At 38.7% G+C, this 3,511-nt stretch overlaps 1 pseudogene; it reads left to right on the top strand.

Moving 5' to 3' along the window:
- The first annotated feature begins 2,443 nt into the window (after positions 1-2,443).
- LOC105500457 lies at positions 2,444-3,163 on the top strand (annotated as a pseudogene).
- The last annotated feature ends 348 nt before the right edge of the window (positions 3,164-3,511 follow it).

The following is a 3,511-nucleotide window of genomic DNA, read 5'->3' as shown; positions in this document are numbered from 1 at the left end:
CCACCTATTCTCTCTTTTGGTTACCATTTGCATGGAATACAGTATTCTGTTGTATATATATTTATTTTTATAAACCAATTTCACATTTTCTTATATTATTATGTTGCTATCTAACATTTTTATTTCATCTTGGAGAACTCCCTTTAACATTTCTTATAATATAGGTCTAGTCATGATAAACTCCCTCAGCTTTTGTTTGAAAGATAGTTTTGGCACATATAGTTTTGGCAGTTTTCTTTGAGAAATTTGTATTTATCATCCCCCTTCTGGTCTGTAAGGATTTTGCTGTAAAATTTTCTAATAGTCTTATGGGTATTCTCTTGTATGTAAGAACTCAGTTTCTTTTTGCTGCTTTCAAAATTCTCTCCTTATCTTTGACTTTTGACAATTTGATTATAATGTGGCTTGTTGTACATTTCTTTGGGTTCACCTTATTTGGTGTTCTTTGAACTTCTTAGATATGATGTCTATTTCCTTCCCCAGATTTTGAAAGAAATCAGTCCAGCCAGAGATTTTGGAGGCTTCTAACAATTTTTCCCTTCCCAAAGAGAAGCAGGAACTATGGGTTTTTGCCTGTTTACTCTGTGCAGAGCTGAGAGATGGGGAGCTATGGTGTCTACTAGTACATGCTACCGTCTTCATTGTCTTCCAGGCGGCTAGGCTATGCTGGACCTGCCAAAGCTCCAAGACTGGTAAGTCTGATGTTATTTCTTTGGGAAGCCCAGAGAAGTTGGGGAATTGGATGTGCAGATTAAATCTTTTCCTCTTCAGGGTGATGCTGGGAGCTGGGATATTTTTTATCCACTCACTTTTTCCTGATCAAGGGAGAAGATCTATGGTATCTACCAGCCTAGTGTGTCACCATTTCCATTCTTCCTCAAGCAGATAGTCTGGGCTGGTCCTGTCAGAGCTCCACTAATGGAAAGACAGAGGCCAGTCCTTGGGGACCCTCCTCAGAAAAGTTGAAGCTCTGTGTATATAAACTAGTCACTTTCATCCCCTAGGAGAAGTTGAGAGCTAGAGATTCTCCTCTTGATTGTATGGTGTCATTGCTGGGGTTGTAGGTTCTGGCAAGAAGATGTTCTGAATCTCCCTTTTAGTATTGGTGAGTCTGGTTTCCCATTGACCTCATGTACAAAAAAAGACTTTCAGTTATTTTCTGGCTTTCTGACAAAATAATTTATTCATGAATTTTTGTTGAATCAGTGTGTTTATGAGGAGGGAGACCCAGGACTTCTTATTCTGCCATCTTTCCTTAGTTCTTAATCCAAGGCTATATCTGACCTTTACCTTTTTCCTTCTCCAGAAACAAGAAATGCCACCACTGATTTACTAGATGAAATGAGAGTTGCAAAGCAACTAAAATGTTGTCAGTAAAGAAATTATGTTAGCTATAACTTCCCAGGCGTTAAATTATTTTGCTCTCTATTCTCATGTTACAGTTTTGGATTTTTCTCTAGGATTATATGCACCTACCACTACAACCATCATTATTATTTTGCTGAGAATAATTTGACCTCCATTTCCTGCCTGAGGCCTCGAAGCATTGTAATAGGAACTATATCTGCTGCTAAAGTTTGTTTTGGTATTTTGGTGAAATCAGAAATTCTGCCATTTCCAATGCACCAACTCTGATTACATTCTTTTAAATTTGGTGTGCTTTTAATAAAAGGAGAGAAAGAGGAATTTTTTTTCAATTTATCTTGTGACAGTTATATAGACTGCTTTCCATTTCCTCTAGGAAGCCATGAAATTAGTGCAAGTAATCTGTGAATTCATGTACTAGTCAGAGCATTTATTATAGGCTGACTAAGCAGAATGTCTCATGTATATGTAAGCCTCTGTCTTTCAATCGCATGTAGATTTTATTACAATTGGCAAAATACCAATAATTGAAAGTACTACTGAATTCATAGAAGCTATTTGTCATACATTTTCCAAACTAATGAATAATAGAACTGTAATTACTGTAATATGAGATTTCATTATTTTGTTGTTGCTATTATTAATAAAGTCATTTTTATAAATGAAAGTTTGGGTACCATAATCTATTCTCATTGCTTTACCTAACTTAAGAAGCAATTTTAGATTGGAACATCACCTTTATTAAAGAATCTTTTTAGTTCTACATGTTTTTCCAGTGTAAATCTTAATTCCAGCAGCATGATCCCCTAGTCTGCTCTGGCAATCAGAGCATTGCAATCTTGAAAGATTTATTGCCTGTCAGGAATTCTAGGAGAGGCGTACAATTTTTTACCACATTCCCAGCCAGGAATAGTTACTTTACTAATACAACTTATTGTAATGGGAGTGTACTTTTCGTATCTGCCCATTTTGACCACTAGAACATTTTGGTAGAGTACCATTTTTTAATTTTAAAAATGACACCTTAGGGTTTTCTGCCTGTGGATGCCACTGAAGAAGCATCCTTTCCACTGCCATCATGTCTAAGTCAGAGTCTCCTAAAGAGCCCAAACAGCTGTGGAAGCTCCTCATTGGAGGGCTGAACTTTGAAACAATCGATGAGAGTCTGAGGAGCTATTCTGAGCAATGGAAAATGCTCGCAGACTGTGTGGTAATGAGAGATCCAAATACCAAGCACTCCAGGGTCTTTGGGGTTGTCACATGTACCACTGTGGAAGGAGTGGATGCAGCCATGAATACAAGGCCACACAAGGGGGATGGAAGAGTTGTGGAACCAAACAGAGCTGTCTCAAGAGACCAGATGCCCACTTAACTGTGAAAAAGATCTTTGTTGGTGGCATTAAAGAAGATACCAAAGGACATCAGTTAAGAGATTATTTTGAACAGCATGGAAAAATGGAAGTGATTTAAATCATGACTGATGGAGGCGGTGGCAAGAAAAGGGGCTTTGCTTTTGTAACCTTTGAGAGCCATGACTCCATGGATAAGACTATCATTCAGAATTACTGTACTATGAATGGCCACAACCTTGAAGTAAGGAAAGCCCTATTTAAGCTAGTGCTTCATCCAGCCAAAGGTTCGAAGTGGTTCTAGAAACTTTGGTGGTGGTCATGCAAGTGGTTTTGGTGGGAATGACAACTTTGGTCATGGAGGAAACTTCAGTAGTCATGTCGGGTTTGGTGGCAGCTGTGGTGGTGGTGGATATTGTGGCAGTGGGGATGGCTATAATGGATTTGGTAATGATGGAAACAATTTTGGAGGTGGTGGAAACTACAGAGATTCTAGCAATTACAACTATCAATCTTCAAATTTTGGACCCATGAAGGAAGGAAACTTTGGAAGCAGAAGCTCTAGTCGCTATGGTGATGGAGGCTGATACTTTGCCAAACCATGAAATCAAAATGGCTATTGTGGTTCTAGTAGCAGCGGTAGGTATGGCAGTGGCAGAGGATTTTAATTACTGCCAGGAAACAAAGCTTAGCAGTAGAGTAGAGCCAGAGACATCACAAGGAAATTACAGATTACAACAGGTCTGTGAACTCAGCCAAGCACAATGGTGGCAGGGCCTAGCCGTTACAAAGAAGAT

This window comes from Colobus angolensis, unplaced genomic scaffold (assembly GCF_000951035.1).
Source record: "Colobus angolensis palliatus isolate OR3802 unplaced genomic scaffold, Cang.pa_1.0 Scaffold67, whole genome shotgun sequence".
Taxonomy (NCBI): Eukaryota; Metazoa; Chordata; class Mammalia; order Primates; family Cercopithecidae; genus Colobus; species Colobus angolensis.
The sequence above is the reverse complement of the archived record's forward strand: the minus strand, read 5'-3'. Positions and strand labels throughout refer to the sequence as shown.